This window comes from Ictidomys tridecemlineatus, chromosome 11 (assembly GCF_052094955.1).
Source record: "Ictidomys tridecemlineatus isolate mIctTri1 chromosome 11, mIctTri1.hap1, whole genome shotgun sequence".
Lineage (NCBI taxonomy): Eukaryota > Metazoa > Chordata > Mammalia > Rodentia > Sciuridae > Ictidomys > Ictidomys tridecemlineatus.
In genome coordinates, this window is record NC_135487.1 from 122,545,400 (window position 1) to 122,565,185 (window position 19,786).

The 19,786-nt window shown below is 39.9% G+C and overlaps 1 long non-coding RNA gene across 1 annotated transcript; it reads left to right on the forward strand.

Annotated features, from left to right (window-relative positions):
* Window positions 1-948: 948 nt before the first annotated feature.
* Window positions 949-18,823, forward strand: LOC144368390 (uncharacterized). Its single transcript, XR_013428161.1, has 3 exons — window positions 949-5,290; window positions 5,424-5,528; window positions 17,439-18,823. It is a non-coding gene; the product is annotated as an uncharacterized LOC144368390 (long non-coding RNA).
* Window positions 18,824-19,786: the final 963 nt, after the last annotated feature.

Here is a 19,786-nt window from a genome sequence, read left to right on the forward strand (position 1 = left end):
TTTCCATGGATGTATATTTATATGGAAGTAGATTTTCATCATTGTTCTTTTAAAATAATCTATCCTTTGACATTCTCACCCATGTTCTTTTCCAGGTAGACTTTTGAATATTTTATTGAGTTCCAAGGAAAACTCTGCAGGTAGTTCAAAATTCTACAGAAGGTACAAATGTACTTCAAATGAACCAACATTTTTATAACATTTCCACTGTTTTTCACTTTTATTGCTATTTTGGATGGAACTTCTTTATTATAATCTAAAACTGGTGATGAATAATATTCAAGGATTTCATTGTTTTTTTTTTAAATTTATCTTGAATATTTCTAATTAATGTGTATTTGTGCTTTCTTTGGTTGATTTTCAGATTTTGGAGGTAATGGGGATGAAATACAGGGACACTTTACTGCTGGCTACACCCCTAGCCCTTTTAATTTTTAACTTTTGAGCCAGGGTCTCACTAAGTTGCTGAGGTTGGTCTTGAACTTGTGATCCTCCTGCCTCAGCCTCCTGAGTCACAGGATTACAGGGATGTGCCACCACATCTGGCCTAATTCATGTGTTTTTAACTATTCCACATAGATGACATGATCAAGAGCAGGTGGTTCATGGCGATAAGAGCAAACAAGCAAGTGTTAAAGAAGTGTGGTGAGATGAATAAAGAATGAATAACGATTTTTAAAATCTTAATCTCCACTAGGCATGCCTTTTATTTTTATTCCCAATCTAGTGTGTCTGCTGGGATTTAAAAGCTATTGAATATGATAATTGTAAACATCTTGGTCCTAGCTCCCTCCATTTTAGACAGCATTTTTAAATTCTATCTTTTTATGTGTAACACTGGATATCAATTTAGAAAGCATATTTTTTATATATGTGTGTGTGTGAGTGTGTATATATATATATATATATATATATATATATATATATATATATAGTAGTTGGACACAATATCTTTATTTTTATGTATTTATTTTTATGTAGTGTTGAGGATCGAACCCAGCACCTCGCACACACTAGGCAAGCGCTCTACCGCTAAGCCACAATCGCAGCCCTAGAATGTATATTCTTTATCATGTTAAGTAAATATTCTTTCAAATTATGAGATGATTTCTTTAGGAATAGATACTGATTTTTTTATTTAAATTTTTTTTTTTTTAGTTCTAGATGGACACAATAGCTTTATTTATTTATTTTTATGTGGTGCTGAGGATCAAACCCAGGGCCTCATACATGCAAGGCAAATACTCTGCACTGAGCCACAACCCCAGCCCCTAGATACTGATTTTTTAATAACTATTCCAATATCTTTGGCACCTGTTGACATCGTATGATTTCTTTTATCCAGCATTTTGATGTGCGATTTTATAAAATAACAGTAGATCTCCATATATTCTTCAATTCTAGTATGAATCTTACTTGGTGGTAGTTAGCATAGAGATGAACATGATTCGCTCGTCATTGCTAGTGAGCCTTCGATAAATGTTAGTATTTCTATTATCATTATTATTTTTACTCTTATGTGCTGCTAATTTTTTTATTTAAGAGGTTAGGAGCTCATCATCTAAGGAAAGCTTGCCCAGTCCCCCCCTCCCCAAGCCTAAAGATGCCCTGAGGGCAAGATTCAGGAGGGAAGCTTTCAGGAGCATCTGAGTGAGACTCGTGCTCTGGGGAAGGCAGAGGGTCCACCCAATCCAGGTCCTGCTTCCTGGCACCTGCTCACCTAGAACCAGCACCCCCACCCCCCAAAAATACAGTGGCATGGTGTTCTGCTCCAGGAGACTCCAAGCAAGGTTCTTTTGGTAATTACCATACGATTCAAGTCTCAGGACAGAAGCTGTCCTCTGAGGGACCGATGGACATTGCCAGACATTTTTTAAAAGAGAAGTCAAGGTTTTGGTATTTGCTAATTGCCACTTCCTCTATTATGGATCCGAAGGATAGGAAATATTTTCAGATCTGCTTAAATACAGGGCAATATTATGGCTAACCTGGGACTTTAAGATTTACTATTCTCTTAACAGTTCAAGTCTCAGCTTTTGTGTCTGAAGGACATCGTTCACTCACACGTTTATTAGTTTTCTATTGAGTATTTCCTGTCTCGCGTGCTGGTCTATTTAGTTGAGTTTCACTTCACTGGTTGTAGAGTGTTGTCCAAAGTTTACTTGATTTCTGCTCTCTTTCGATACTCCCCTGCTGACTGAAGAAAGACTTCTAGAGAACAGCATACCCTCTGCAGTCTCATTAGCATCCAAAACCTTAACACCATGCATTTTGGCAGAGTATTTCTTATCTGCCATTGTCCATTCTCTATAGTTTCTAATTTGCCCCTACCTTGCAAACACACATACTCATATGTTCTAAAGCCCATTGGCTTTCCCCTTGAGCAGAAATCTTAACCTTTTCATCATTATTAATTGAGTTAATATCTGAAATGTTTAAAGTGGTGACTGGTACACATAAGTAATAAAAAGATGAAAAGACATGCCCACCGGTCTCAAACTCAGCATGCACTAAATTATTCTAATCCACTTTCAGAGTATATGCACTTAGCTCCTTGTCTACCTAGTGGGTCTCAGTGATCCCATAGGTCTCATGAGTATCCCAGGGTGTGTCCTGTGTCAGTTCGACAGTAAATGAGTGTTCCATACCCGAAGCCTGTAAATGACACTGATCCCAGTCAGTATCAGGGGAGCTTCCTTGGGAATAAGTGCCCCTGGGTGGGTCCTCTGCTTAGGCATACTGCTGGATGTACAACACCCTTCCCAGTAGTGGAGTCCACAGTCAACTCATTCTAGAACTTTCTGGGACACAGGTTGGTCTTTAGAAACAGGGTCAGGAGGATACTGAAGAGTTCTATCTATTCAGGAGCAGATGATCACATCCCTCCTTGACCTAAAGCCTCCCTTTCTTCTCCTTATTCTCATTCCAGATCCTTCCACTACTGCCTTTGCCCTCTGAACTTGAGATCTTCATTCCCTTCTCCAAATTTGGGTTTATCTCTTAAGGAGAGCTGCTCAGCTCATGGCAGTCAGGAGTCAGAGAAAGTGAGAGAGCAAGAGAGAGCAAGAGAGAGAGAGAAGGGGCCAGGGACAGACAGTCCCCAAGGCCATGCCATGTCCCCCAATGATCCATTCTCCACAGCGACACCCTACGTGCTTAGTAGTTCATTCAACCAATGGATTAATCCATCAATAAGGTTGGAGCTCTAATCCCCAAATCCTACCTCTGAGCCTTGCTGCATTGGGGGTTATGCCCTCAACATATCAGCCTTTTGGAGAACCTTCTAGATCCACACCATAACAGAGGGACTAACTCAAAGAAACCCAAGAGCCCTGTCTGTTCTTTCTCAGATCAGGAAGAGTTCAGTCCTAGGAACCCCAAAGCCTGTATTCCTTCCTGAAAATCACTACTCCCCCTTCCTTTCCCTCACAGCCCGGCCCCACATTCACACGCATGGATGCAGCAGGTATGGACTGAGGATGTTTCCTGTCGGATTCTTGTAGAAACCATAAAGCAGTCTAGGGCTTCCCTGGAACAGATTGCTACATTTAAAACGATGCAGACACCTAAGAGCTGTTTGCACAGATATGAGCTAGCTTCTTGAATTTGAAGACTGCCTTTTATGAAGAGATATGGATGCAGTTATCTGTAAATTGGATGTTAGGTCTGCTCTTCTCTGACTTTGCTAATTATAGTCAGGAGCGAGCGGGAGGAAGGGAGATTTTGAAGGTCTGAAAGTCCTTTTTTTTAATGTAGTCATGCTTAAATTTCAGATATAGTAACAATAATAAACATCATCACAATTAATATCTATTAAGCACTTACTTAATGTCATGGGTTGAACTTAGTATCTCATTTCCTCCTCATAAACTCCCACAAGTGAGATTATATTCCTATGTCAAGACATCTCCAAAATTAAAGAAAATTGCTGTGCCTTGTGCCCCTTTATTGCTAAAGAAGAGGTACAATACTCGGAAGGTCTTTTTGGAGGCAACATGTTCCTCACTGAAGTGTACTGCTCTCTTACCCATTTGATTCAGTTTTGACTGAGGCCTGGGGCAAGGGAGAGCTCTGCAGTGTTCTAGATTGCCACGGAAGCAGCTTACCACTTGAGATTTATGATGTGGCAGATATGGTGTCACCTGAAGTGTCACGTCAAGGCATGTTGAAAGGAGGAATGGAGGAGGATTAGAGCGCAGACTCCTAGAGTTTCAGAACAAACTCTTCTATTTTCTGGAAATAAACATTCTTTTGAGAAATACTATCTAGTTCGACACTATCTTACTAGAAATTTAATCCTTGGCCGTGGAATATCAAGTGACCGTGCAACTTGTATGGCTTATCCTGAGTGAGGGTTACCTAGCCACAAGGTTGTGCATGAAGAGTGGCAGTTCTTCAAAAGGAAATAGATATGTATGTATGTATGTATACATAGGTTGCATAGCCTTCTTCTCTCAGTCCGCACCTATAGCCTCACGTAGAATTTCTTTTTTAAAAAATTATGATTATTAGTGTACATTAATTGTACAAAATAAGGAGATGCACTGTGACAATTTCATACCTGCATATTTCCCTGTTTCTCCTCCCTTCCCTCTGGCCTTCTCTTTACCTAACAGTCCCCCCACTTTTTTTTTTTAATTTCTAAATTCACATATGAGAGAAAACATGCAATACTCGTTTTTCATCTGGCTTATTTTGCTTAACATGATGATCTCCTGTTCCATCCTTTTCCCTGAAAATGACACTATTGCATTCTTCTTTATGGCTAAACAATATTCACATAACTCGTTAACTAAAGAAGGAAAACTAGGGCTTTCTTCTTTTTTATATATATTTATTTTTTAGTTGTAGTTGGACACAACTAAAAAAATTCACTTATTTTTATGTGGTGCTAAGGGTCGAACCCAGGACCTTGCGCGTGCTGGGCGAGTGCTCTGCTGCTGAGCCACGACCCCAGCCCTGGGGCTTGCTTCCTGATGGTTTTGTATGATATACTGGCAAGAAATGGAAGCAGATTGCAAGAGCATCGCAACCCCAGGTTAGATGGTTCTTGAAAGGAAGTGGTGTTGGTCAGCTTTGCATCACTGTGCCCGAGACACCTGTTAAGAACAACTTAGAGGAGAGAACGTTTACCTTGGTTCAGGGTCTCATAGGTTCTGTCCATGGCCATCTGAGTCCCTTGCTCTGGGCCTGGGCGGTCAGAACATTATGGCAAAAGAGCATGGTGGAGAAGCAGAGAGGAGAGCGGTGAGGAGGAGCAGAGGGAAGACGGACCCTTCAGGAACTCCTGGTGAGCCAGCTCTTCCTCACCTCTACTTGCTGACAGTTACCACCCAATTAGTCCATTCACACTAGGATGGACTCATTAGGTCACAGCTCCCATGATCTAATGCTCTTACCTCTGAATATCTCTGCATTAACAGGAGCTTTGCGGGTCACCTCATACCCAAACCATAACAAAGGTACTGAAGGGAGTCGGTCATAAGCCAGTGGAGAAGACGGATTCTACAAACAAGTAAATCAACAAGGTAATCTCAGAAAGTGGAAAGTTCTGTGCTTAAAAATAAAATAGAGATTGAGTCATGTAGCTGGGTACAGTGGCCCACGCCTGTACTCCCAGCAGCTCATGAGGCTGAGGCAGGAGGATTGCGAGTTCAAAGCCAGCCTTAGCAACAGCAAGGCACTAAGCAACTCAGTGAGACCCTGTCTCTAAATAAATAAAAAATAGGGCTGGGGGTGTGGCTCAGTGGCTGAGTGCTCCTGAGTTCCCTCGCCTGGTGCCCTGGTACCCAAAACCAAACAAAATCTCCCCTTAAGCAAAGGCAAAAAAGGAAAAAAGAAATCAAGACACTTGGTCACACAGAATGAGACAGCAGCAACAGTGGTTCGAGGGGTAGGGAAATCCCATGTGCAGTTCCACACCCTTTATTTGTGTTAATGCACTCAGTCTTCACAACAGTCTTATGAGGTAGCTATCATTATTCTCATCTTACAAATAAAGAAGCCGGGGCATAGGGAGGTTGAGAAGGTTGTCCAAGGGCACAGATGGCAGGCAGAGGAGTCTGGATGCAAGGGCGGAGTAGTCCCAAGATTCCCACCAACACTCCACCTTCTGCTGCTCACCTTTCTGCCCAGGTATTCTAAAAGCCACCCCCTTTTCCTTCATGATCAATTTTCATTTCTACTTAAGGTCACAGATATTGGCCCATGTCCCCTGCTACCAGAAAATAGATAGTTACGTAATGGATAAAAGAGCAATTCCCACTTTCAGGAGATTTAAACCTGCATGAAAAGAATTAGCACTGGGGGTGGGGCGTGGGGGGGCTTTCTTTCCATCGGGTACTGAGGGGCAGTGGAGTGTTCACGAAGAAATAGTTGAGGGACCCGGTCAACTTGAATCTGAAGCTGAGTAACAGGGCTTCACAGATGAGGAGCACGATATTAATTTTTTTCTAAACAAGGAACATGAATTTCTTGAGTAGATTTGTTTTCAGGGACCATGTCACTGGAGTTGGTCAACTGCTGTACCTTGAAGAGATTTATGGCTCAGACATTGTTCCATCAGCAGCCACCTAGAAAGTCTGTCGCTCATGGGCATTCCTCATCAGATCAACTTCCTTATTAGGACAAGCTCTGATCTCACAGAATGACAAACAGGGGACCAGGAGGGAGATGAGTGTAGCCACAGAGCTTCCGTGGTCCGAGGCCATGGGGACCACACTCTTGCACCTGTCGGAGGAGAGATGCAGAGCACGTTCACAAGCCTCCCCTGTGCCCACCAGAGAGAGCCGGGTCCTGGCGGAGGTTGCAGAGGGAGTCAGACTTGTTTCCTCTGCTTGGAACTGTAAAGAAGAGAGAGAGAGAGAGAGAGAGAGAGAGAGAGAGAGAGAGAGAGAGAGAGAGAGAAAAGCAAAAAACTAAAGAGTCTTTTGGTGACTACTTCCCTGGGTCCCTTTTGACTCTTCTTACCACATGTAAAGCAGCCCTGTCCTCCTGGTAGGCTGGGAATGAGAGTTGCTGAAGAAGGATCCTGTTCATTGCCCACTGACAGGGAAGAGGGGACATTTTCCCGTCAAGAGCAGTTTGCGCAGGGAGGCCATTCAACTTCCTTCAGTCCAAGGACGGGACAGTGAAGAAGTTACATTTGTCAAGAGAAAAAAAAAATAGTGTGCGAATAGTATTTCACCGACAAAAAAAGGACAGTCGGGACAGGAAGTGGAGACCCGCGGGGACCTGAAAGGGGGTCCAGCATTGTCAGTTATGTCTCCATGTGCCTGTCTCTTTCTTAATCAGCAAGGCACTGCTTTGACCATGTAGATCAAGAGGTTTTCTCCTCTAAGTGTACAGTACATTAAGAAAATCCTGGGTGTTTTAATCTATATTCCATTATACTCACTTTTGGAAAAATGAAGCTGTCTCTAGCCTGAAGCAGCCAAGGTTTCTGGTTTTCTTAAACCTTAGTCTGTGATTCTGAAATGGCCCTTTGCTATTAGCAATCCCTACTTTAATCCATTCTCTCCAACACCTAATATCAGGCTGTTCTGGCCATCAGAATACTCTGCTTTTGAGAGCACAACTGACAAGTGACTTGTCTTCTATGATACTCGATGGGGATATCCTCTCCTCCTCTCAGATACAGATGGAGACTTAGTTTCATGTTTAGAGAAGTCTTGGTTCACGTCCATGTGTCCCTTAACTAAGAGAGGAGAGCTAGGAGAGCTGTCTTAGTACATGAACACAAATTTGTGATCTACTGGATAACTTTGGCATGTTAAGATACCATCAGCAAAATGGAAAATAAGACACAGTGCCTAACAGATAAAGGATTAATGTCCTAAGTTCATAAAGAACCCATGTAACTCTTTAGGAAAAGAATATTTCACTTATTTGAAATGTGAAAAATTCTTATGCTGAACTATTGATTTAATAAAGTACATTGCCTTAAATGCATATAATTATCTTAAACTTTACTAACCACCAAATAAATTATAATTTAAGCAATTAAATTTAATTTCTGTCAACATTTTTGTAAAATTAAGAAAAACCACACAGTGTTGGAACTTTCAAAAATATTTTTGGGACTACATAGTGTAAAAGTTTTCTGGATTAAAGGTATTTAAACAACCAGAGAAATGAAAAATTGGGCTCTTTATGTGTACTATGAATTGAAATGCATTCTGCTATCATGTATAGCAAATTAGAATAAATAAATTTTTTTAAAAAGGAAAGGAAGAAAAAAAGAATCTTTAAAATTCCTTGTAATTTGTTTCTCAATAAAATTTTATTGTGAGGAAGTAAAGAGATGCAAAAATTTCATCTTAAACTTTTTATAAAAATAGAAAATAAAATATACAAAAAAAAGGAGAATGGTAAATTGGGATACATCTATATGATATAGTATTATAAAACTATTGTTTATGTTTTAGAAAATGATTTTAAAAGCATGAAACATGTCCAGACACATTAAATGAACAAGTATTTAACACAGATGAAGTCCAAGTGGGTATGTAAATATATATCCTGAATCACCGCTTTATTATCCAGAGAATAGAAATATATTCATTTATATTCAAGCTGGAATCCCATTTCTGATATGATATTTGTCAAATAACTACAGATAAGCCCAACAGCTGGTAACAATTATTAATTGGATAAACAGAAAACACCTGGGGATTCTGCAGAACTAAAAAGAGCAGCCAGACTGTGGAGAGGAATTGAATTTTGGAGAAGTGACTGGCACGCAGATGAGTTTTACGGTTTCTAGTGGGTTTCACCTGCGTGCAGGTTGTAGCATGAAGAAGCACAATGAAGGTGAGTAACACTTTGCTAGAAATCCCACCGTCTTTCTAGCTGAAGGAACGAAGGAAAGGAGGCTTGTCAACTGCAGATACTGGGAAGTGAGGGTAGGACTCTGGAAAAGGGAGAAGCGGAGGAAGCCCCATAATTCTCTGTATGAACAGTGCTGAAGTCCAGGCTGACTCCGAGTGCAGGTGCAGGACAGTCTCAGAGCAATATGGCAAAGAATGAAAAGAACAGAATTAAGCTTTGAGCTACTACCAACAGAAGGAAAGACAGAGTCTAACTGGATTAAATGCTGGCCAACACAACAACACCAACATTCTTCTGATGAAGGTAACAGAACCCAGAAGCCACACAACCTAACGTTTGTAACATCCAAGATGTAATAAAAAATTATACAAGGTAGAAGGAACACGGAAAATGTGATCGATTTTCTAGGATAAAGATGACTTGTAACAACCACGTCAAATGCCTCTGAGGTCAAAATGATTTGACAAGAATTTAATAACAGCCACTCAATGGGGTGAAAGAAAACACACAGAGAATGAATGAAAAGGCAGAAAATCTTGGTAGAGATACACAAATTTTAGAGAAACAGATTTTACAAATATAGTTGTTATTTTAAAAAATAATCAAATAGGGTGTACAACAGAATGGGTAGGTCAGAGGAAAGAACCAGTGAAATTGCAAATGTATTGATAAAAATTATTTGATCTGAGGGCTGGGGATGTAGCTCAGTTGGTAGAGTACTTGCCTCACAGGCACAAGGCCCAGCACCACCCCTAAAAAAAAATTATTTGATCTGAAAGAAAGTCGAAAAAATTGACAGAAACTTAGGGATATGTGGGACAATATAAAAAAGTATAACATATACATATTGGAATTGAAGCAGGAGGCAATAGAGACATAAAATAGGGAAGGGGAATAGGAAAAGGATATATTATATCCTTATATAATTATATCAAAGTGGCTTCTGCTGTCATGTATAATTTTTTTAAAAAACCAATAAATTTAAGACATTACAATTGAACTATTCTCAAATTTTGTGGAAAACATCCATTTGCCAATTTGAAAAGGTTAATGAACTCCAAAGAAGATAAATTCAAACACCACCAAGCCAAGACAATAATAATCAGACTGCTGAAAGCTAAATACAAAATCTTAAAAGTAGATTAAAATGCTGTATTATTTTTAGAGCAATGATTTGAATAACACAAACTTCTCTTGGAAAACATTGGCACAATAAGATAGTGGAACAACGTTTTAAAGCATTGAAAGAAAAAAATTTCAAACCAGTTTTCTATACACAGCAAAAACAACAGCTTCAGCTGGGCTCAGTGGCTGCACACCTGTAATCTCAGCTGTTTGGGGGGGGGGGGGGCTGAGACAGTAGGATCCCAAGTTCAAAGCCAGCCTTAGCACTTTAGCTAGGCCCTAAACCACTCAGGGAGACCCTGTAAAATACAATAGAGGGCTGGGAATGTGGCTCCGTGGTTAAACACCCTGAATTTAATCCCCAGTACCTAATAATAATAATAATAATAATAATAATAATAATAATGATAATAATGATAATAATAATAATGGCAGCAACAAAATCTTCAAACATAGAATAGTATCATCCAGCCTGGTGTGCTGGTGCAGCCTGTAATCCCAGCAGCTCGGGAGGCTGAGGCAGGAGGATTGCAAGTTCAAAGCCAGCCTTGGCCAAAGCGAGACACTAAGCAACTCAGTGAGACCCTGTCTCTAAATAAAATACAAAAACATGGCTGGGGATGTGCCTCAGTAGTCGAGTGCCCTTGAATTCAATCCTTAGTACCCCAAAACAAAACACCAAATACAAATGCAGAAAACTAAAAACAAAACAAAACCCTTAGAGACTCATTGCCAAAAAACTGTAAGAAATTGTAAATGGAGTCTTTCTGCCTGAAATATTCCATTGAGTATGTTTCACAGTGTAGGCTTAGTTTTTTTTTTTAATTCTTTTAATTTCTGCTTATCATGGAATGTTTTATTTCATTCTAAATTCTGAAGGATAATTTAGATGGGCACAGTAATATTGGTTGGCACCCATTTAATATTGGTTGGTATGACACATATTATTCTAAGCCCTCCTGGCTTTGAAGGTCTGGGTTAAGATATCAGTTGAAATCTGAATTGATTTGCCTCTAAACGTGCAGCTATTAAAATTTTATTCTTATTCTGTATGTTAGGTATTTTCTTTATAATGTGTCTTGGAGAGGATTTCTTTTGAACTTGCCTATTTGGAGTTTTATATGCTTTTATATTTGAATTTTCATCTCATTCCTAAAATTTGGAAAATTTTTCTGATACTATACCATTGAAAAGATTGGGCATTCCTTTAGTTTGTATTTCAAAGCTTTGTTCTGACCCATTTAATAGTGTTTAAATTCGGTCTCTGAATATTATCTTAGATATCTTGAATATTCTGGTCATGGTCTCTTAACATCTTTTCTTTCTTATTGACTTTGTTTTCAACATTATATATCTTGTCTTCTAGGCCTGGGAATCTGTCTTCAAGGTAGTCTAATCCATTGATAATGCTTTCCATTAAATTTTGTATTTGATTTATTGGCTCTTTCATTCCCAGAATTTCTACTTGATTCCTTCTCAGAATCTCTTTCTCTTCATTGAAATGATCTTTCCTGCATTTTTTCTCTAAGTTCATTCCTTACACCCTCTTTTAACTTGTTAAACATTTTAACTATGAACTTTCTAAATTCTTCCTCTGACATTTCCTCCCCTGTGGTATCCCTGGGTTCAGTTGTTGAAGTGTTGTGTGCAATATTTTTGGTGTGCCTTCTTCGTGACTATTACTTGTGGCATGAGATCAAGATATGAAATTTTCCACTTGTGGGAGCTCAAAAAGTTTTAGATTTGGGGGGGGGCGTTTCAGATTTCAGATTAGGGATGCTCCACTTGTAGTAGTATATCTATTAAGAGCTTACATTATCAAAAATTTTTTTATTAGTTGCTCAAGACAATACAATGATCTTGACATATCATACATTTGATTCAAATGAGGTATGAATTCTTATTTTTCCACGTGTACAGATTGCAGGATCACATTGGTTATACAGCCACGTTTATACATACAGCAATCCTAGTGTCTGTTGTATTCTGCTGCCCTTCCTATCCCCCCTCCCCTCCCCTCCCCTCCTCTCACCTCTCTCTACCCAATCTACTGTAACACATTTCTCTCTCTTTTTTCTCTTCCCCCTCACACCATCATATCAAATTTTTTTTCACAAAGAAAAAAAATAAGTTCAAACAGCTTCATTGGTTTATTTTATCAAATATTTATTTTATCAAATATTCAAGAAAGATATCAATCCTATGCAAATTCTCTCAAAAAATTTAGAGAAGTTATCAAATTACACTAACAATAAGCAATTAAAAAATGAACTAAAATCTGCACTTATAATACCAAACAACATAAAATCATTAGAAATAAATTTAATGAAAGATATGTGAAAGAGAATTAAATAAGACCTAATGAAATGGAAAGGTCATGTGAAATTCATGGATTGAAAGCTTCAGTCTTGTTAAGATGGAAATTCTCCCCAAATTGATGTAGAAATTCAGTGTAATGCTAATCAAAAAATTTTTTAAATAAATTGACAAGTCAATGTAAAAATGTATATGGAAAGGCAAGAGACCCAGATTACCCAAAATCATTTTGGGAAAAACAAAAGAACAAAATCGGTGATTTATACCAAGTGATTTCAAGCTTCACATGTAGGAACTGTAATCAAGAAATTGTGTGTTTTGGCTTAAGGAGAGAGCCTTATGATCTACTCCAAGATAAAATAAATAAAGCAAAATAGTCTAGAAGTAGGCTCACACCTATATTATCAATAGGTTTTTGCCAAAGATGGCAAGATAATTCAAAGGGAAAAGGTATGCTCTTCAAGTAGACTCCTGTAACCATGGATATCTGAATAGGAAAAAAATTAATATCAACCTTGATCTCAAGCTGCATACAAAAAATATCTTGAAATGTGTCACATATAAACACAAGAGATAAAAATATTAAATTTCTAGAAGAAAATATTTTTTAATATTTATTTTTTAGGTGTAGATGGACACAACACAATACCTTTATTTTTATGTGATGATGAGGATCGAACCCGGGTCCCGCCCGTGCTAGGCGAGTGCTCTACCACTGAGCCACAATCCCAGCCCCGAAGAAAATATTTATAGCATTTGGGCAGATAAGTATTTCTTAAACAGGATATAAAAAATATGAACTATAAGTGAAAAAATGGAAAATTTAATTAAATTTAGAACTTTGAAAGTTATAAACTGAGAGAAAATATTTGACAAGCATGGATCTGATAAAATTATATAATGCATTATAAATTTTAAAAATGTGCATTTGCTATTCCCTCAAACCTCACACACACAAAAAAAAAGCTATGAACACCTACCAAGGCAAGTGGTGGAAACTTCTAAGAAAAAATATGAATAATTTTCCTTGCATTGCACACAACACATACACACAAAAATATTCACTATATAGAGATCTTAGACCTAAATGTAAAAGTGACAATGAAAAATTTCTAGAAAGAGTCTTTTGATTTGGAGCTTAACAAATTTTCTCACATTGGAGACACAAAGCATAACTCATAAAAGACAAGATTCATAAATTTGATGACATCAAAACTGAACACATCTGCTCATCAAAAGACACCATTAGGTGAATAAAAATCAAGCTATACATAAATACGTAAATCAGACCAGAATATATAAAGATTTCACCCAACTCAAATAATAAAAAAAAATACTACCAAAAAAGAAGTGATGAAAGGTTTTAACAGAAAAATCACAAAAGATCTACAGAAAGTCAGTAAGGACTTGGGAGATGGTCAACATCCGGGAAAAGAGAAGATAAAGCATAACGCCACCTTATACTGCATTCCATACTCCTTAGAATGACTGAATTTAAAGACTGAAAATTTCAAGTATTGACAGAGATGTGGAGCAACTGAGCCTATGCACCATTCATGGGAATGTATAATTGTGCAGCCATTTAGGAAAACAACATGCAGCCTTGAAAATTAAACATGAATCTACTATGTGACCCAGCAGTTATACTCCACAGGATCTGCCAAAGGGCAGTGAAAACATGTTCACAAAACAATTTATATATATCAAGCTTTATTTTTAACAATGACAAGTGAAATCACCCAAACGTCCATCAACAGGTAAATACATCGTCAAATATGTCTATACAATGGAATATTACTCAGGAATTAAAAATAAATAATGAAACAACATGAATGAACCTCACAATCTTTTTGCTTCGTGAGAGAAGCCAGGTACCAAAGAGGCTATCCCATATGATTCCATTTATATATATTTTTAGAAAATATAATCTATAATGACGGAAGAAAGCATGGCAGTAATTGAATAGGATGGAGGTGAAAGTGAACAATCTTTGCTCAAGGGGGAGGGGCTGTGAAGGTGATAGAAGTGTTTGGGATCTTGATTACGTTCGTGTGATTTCATCTGTCAAAACTCATCTAAGTGTACACTTTAAATACATGTAATTTATTTTGCATAAATTGTTATTCAATAAACTTATAAACAAAATAAATAGAATGCAAAGAAAGAAATTAATAATGCCCCTGATACCAAAATCTCTAATGTCACCTTGTTGACTAGCTGGAAACAGCTTCCTCTAGGGACTCTCCACTAACACTCCTTAGACTCCCCCTGACTACGTACAGGTGCCACTATTTGCCTTGGTTTGGGGGATCTGAATAAGGTCTTCTGGTAGGGACGTTCCCCATTATGCCCAGAACCATTCTGTGCACAGTAGCTCCCCCACCTCCTGTCCCCAACTCTCTCCTTTCCAAAGGCTGCTGTCCTTGGTGCTACCTGCACCACCAACACGTTCCCCTGGAGAATGTCAGTAGCACACTGCCTCTCTCCTAACTTCCTCCCCTAGACCTTTTATCTCTCAAAAGTCAATGGGAGAATTTTTCTCCTTTTATCATAGGTTTCCTACAACAAGCGCCTAGTGACATGTCTTTTCCCCCTCAAACCAAACAATTTATCCTTCCTGGAGCCCCCAGTAGAAAGGCCTTAGGAGAAAACTCAAGCACACACAGATTCCACTTGGATTATTTGATCCCCCTTACAGGCCCGGCCCCTGTCCTGGATTGTGTTTTGCCCCTAATAATATGAAAACAAAATATATAAGCCCTTCTCTCATAATAAAAAATACACATTTCTTCAACAAGAAAAAAAAATGGATTTTTTTCTTCAGTTGCTGGTTGAATTCATTAGGCTAAAATTAAAAGCTTCAAATTAGATTGCATGTTTTTCTTTCTATTGTCTACGTTATTGACACCCCAGGCATAAATCTGAACTACACTGTGGACTTTTATGCTTGAACTATTTCAAGGTTTTCAAAGTGCTCTTGTGTTTTTTACATAAAGTGACGCACAGTGGGTGGTGCAGAATCCATGATGTTGGTAAATTGATCCATTCACATGCATTAGGGAATTCACTAGATTCTTCTTCTTAAGGCCTATTGTTTTGACAGCTGTAAGAAGTGTAATGCCAGGTAATCAAGGCTAACCATTTCAGTTACTCCTTTTCTGCCTCTGAAGAAATTTTAAGTGATTTTGTCCATTCTCCTGAAACTTAAGCACAACAGCATGTTGTTGTTTTATTCCGAGTCCATGAAAGACAATGTTTCTCAGCCAACTGGGGGACAGATGAGAAGTTCTGCTCTGAGCTTACAAGTTAATGTTTGGCAACTTCTGCTCCACTGTCAGCTCAGGTAACCAGGACTCCTGAGTGAATGGAAAGCAGTAATGGAGACTCCTCAGAAACTTGGAATGGAACCACCATTTGACCCATTATTTCACATCTTGGTTTATACCCAAAGTACTTAAAGTCAGCATACTGCACTGAAGGGGCCACATCAATGGTTTAAAGCAGCTCAACTCACAATAGCAAAGCTATGGAACCAACCAAGGTGCCCTTCAACAGATGAATGGATAAAGAAGATGTGGTATCTATAAACAATGGAATATGTCAAAATACGCCCTACTGTCCTGTATATCTAAAAAGAACAATTAAAAAAAAAAAAGAATTCCTGAAGGTTGCCCTCTAGTTCTGTGAATCATTGGATTTCCTGAGATTCTGGGGTTGGCACTGCTGCTTCAGTAGCTTCAAACTGTAAGTGTTGCAGTTAAGTGGCACAACTGAGCTGCTACAGGACGGCCTCATGATGGATCCTGTGACAGGAGATCAACGAATTCAGTACATTAACCACTGTCAACCAGGGTGACTGAAAACTTTGCCAATAACATTCAGATACTGACAGAAGGAAAAAATAACATTTTGATGCAAAATGCACACAGAGTGATCACTGAGAGAAGAGAAAAAAGACCCATGAACAATGCAAAACCAAGACAATGAGAGAACAGAAGCCGAATACTCTGTGGTGGGATGGATTACAGGCTTACGGTCCATTCTGAATATCACTTATACATGCTTAAGCCACCTGTTTGGTGAATAGCATGTAATTCACCTTCTGTATCATGTATGATCCTTCTGAATTCTCTTATCATCCTCCTCATGAGAAAACAAGGTAGGGCAGTAGTTAAGAGCACAGATTTCAGAGCCAATCACACCTGCATTTGGATCCTGCTTTTGTTTGCATATGACCTTGGACAGCCTCTCTGGGCCTATTTAACCTTTAGGGACCTCTTCTGCAAAACAGAAGTTATATGCTTAAGCCTTAGAATGATTTCTGTGTATTTACTGCAATTCTATAGGCAAAGCCTTTGTGACCCTGGCTAGGCGGTCCTCCTCCTCTAGTCCATGGCACACGGCTGTTCCCTGGGCTCTCTGAGGGCCACTCTGGGTGAGGGGCTAGTGCTCCGAGGCTGCTGGAGCCCAGGAGACATTCTCATAGTTTTCTGTAATGTCCTCGTGGTCACTGCCTCTTCGGCTGGCCGGTCCTGCAGAGTCCTCCGGGTGTGCCTTCTTCAATTCTGAATAAACGACCACAGGTTCCTGGTGGAAAACCCACAAATTTTAAGTACCTAAATACAGATGAGGAAGAGCAGAGAAGAGAGAGGGCCAGGAAATGCATCTCACCTTACTGTTCCTAGGCGTCCGAGGTGAATTGGCTGTTGGATGGGGATAGCAAAGAAAAGTTTTAAGTTCTACATTTCAAATTTACAGCCTATTCCCAGTGCATTCCCAGTCCACTCCACCTCTCCTGCTCATCTCTTGATTGTTTTCTCTGCTGACTTTTTCTAAGTCCTCACAGAAAAAAAGCACTCTTTCCCCTCCACACACAAGATATATGCACACTAAAAAAACAAGGCACCTCTGTGGCCGTATTGACCATCTGGGAGGAAGGGGCCCACAGCACTCACTTCTCTTTGCACAGGGAATTTGGAGAAGGCTCGAGGAGAGAGCGGCCGTCTAAACCACACAGCAGTTCCCCAGGAAGCCAAAGATTTGCAGTGGAGCATTAAGAAAATTCACTGTGCGTTCCTCTGTCCTTCCAAAGAGTTGTTTGTGTCTCTCTTGTTTATTTGTTCAGCCAACAAGCATTCATTGAAAAGTGGCTTCTTATTAAACATTAGGTACATTACAAGGAGGCAGAGATGACAGAAGCTCAGTCCATATGACCAAGGAGCCCATGAGTTCGAAAAGGAGAAACGGACATCGAAACCAATGCAACAGGTTTCCAGAAATGCCTATTGAACTCTGCTGTTGCCACAAAGAGTGATCGTGGGAAGAGATGATGAGAGTCACGTCCTGAAAGGTCGGCAAGGACAGAGAAGAGGCACTGGGCCCAGGAGAAGCAGGCCATGTCTCCCATGTTAAGCTCACATTTGAGACGACTCTTTGATCAAAGACCCTTGGCTGGATCTGAGAACACTGCCACCTACCACCTCGCCTCTTCTTGTCTGAAAGGTATCTCACCTGAAATTCCGTTTGTGCTCGGGATGCTCCTGATCTGAGAATAAATCAGATTTCCTTCTTCAGGATTCACTGTGAGAAAACAGAAGACGTTACATGGCCCCCCTCTGAGAGTCTCCTGCTATGGTTTAGTTTGGGATTTGGTTTGTTCTCCAGAGGTTCATCTATCAAAAGAGTGGTCCCCTGCGTTGTGACATGAGGAGGTAGTGGAACCTCTAAGAGGTGGGGTCTAGGGAAAGGTCTTTATGGGCACCTCCCGTCACTCTGGATTCCTATTTGCCACACGATCTCCCTGCTTATGTGCACTCCTGAAATTGTGATGCCATCTGCCATGCATCCTCGCCAGAGCCAATGCCAGTGCCATGCTCTTGAACCTCCAGAAATATGAGCTAGATAAAACTTTTTTTCTTATGAAGTACCCAGTCTCGGGTATTTCATCATAGTAAGGAAAATCAGACCAATACTCCTTTACAGCCACCAAATTTATAGCTGCCTTTTAATCCCTATAATGTTAGGCATGTCATATTTAAATTGGCTATGAAAGGGCCCTGAGTTGTTGATCAGTCCTTCCTGTGTACTGGTACTTCCCTAGAACCCTCTGTCCCTTAAGAAGTCCTTACCATTGCTATACACTGGCTGCAGCTCCAGTTGGGCTAATTGCTCAGAGTAGGGGAGCTCCTGGGCATCTAGGCTGGAGAGCCCAAACCCAGAAGTCTCCTGATGTTCACTGGGACTGTAACTGTGACAAAAAGAGACAATGGAGGAAGAGTGTTTGTGAGTTACACAGAGTCTCAGAGAAATTGGTATCCAGGAAGACCTAGAGCCTGGCAGGATTTACATTAAAAAAATTATTACGGACACTTTTTCATGACTCTTTCAAGAAAATATTAGAAACAATGTGGTGCAAGATGGACCCCAGGGGAAGCTAGCTGAGGCCAAGTCCAAGGGCAGAAGCCACTCAGTCTTCGGGTCCCTTTGAGAGGATAAAACTTATATTTGTCTAATTGTTAAGCTTATTTTTAAAGATATCAATGTTTAAACGTTGATACACAGGGTCTTCTGCATTCCCGTGTAACTTGACCTTTGTCTTTTTTTTTTTAATTCTCTACCTCGTGTGGTAAGACTCCACTTTCCCTGTAAGATATTATGAAGTTTCCTCAGAAAAGTGGGCTCTTTTCTGAACATCACCTCCTTGTGCGCTGTTAATTTAACGCTGGCGTTTAGTGTCACTTCCTAAATGAGTGAAGGAATGAGAGAAACAGGGAGTGGACGAACGGTGGCCCTATGCAGGGTGACGTCATTAAGACGTCAGCGGTCAGTTCTGTGCTGCAGCTCGGAGGTCGATAAATAAACCCAGACAACAGCCTGCATTCGGCATGTCAGCTGACACAATATTGTCCCCAAAGAGGAGTGGGACTGGTTTTCTGATCACATTTTTTTTTTAAATTTTGTAAGAAGGTTACAAGGTTGGTAGGAAGTCCATTCAAAACTTTAAAAATGTACATCATCCTAGTTATAAACAGATTATGCAAATGAACCAAGCAGCACAAGAATCCGAGACCTTACCTAGGTGTCCCCGTGGCCGGAAGTCTCCCTACAAAAGGAACAAAGGAACACTGAGGGTGAGAGAGCTGTGTGGACAGTGGGCTGCGACAGAACACTCCTTCCTCCAAGTCAGATTCTCTGTGAGATCTCAGACATGGCCAAGCTTGGGGAATAACCTTGTATGTGACACATAGGGAAGGCGGGGTCTTGGAGGACATCTGCCCAGAATCACACTCGTTATGAATCATTTTTCAATCCGTAGCAGCCATGCGAAAAGAAATTCTAAATAGCTGTGGCCAGGAAGCAGAAGTGAGACGAGGCGATATTTAACTCGGGGCCCAGGTCTTCCTCCACACCCACTTGTTCACTGTGACTGCAGCTTGACCTGACACCAAACTGCACTCTCACGGTACGCTCTACCCTGCTTTTCTCTAACTGTGACCCCTGCAGATCCTCTGCAGAA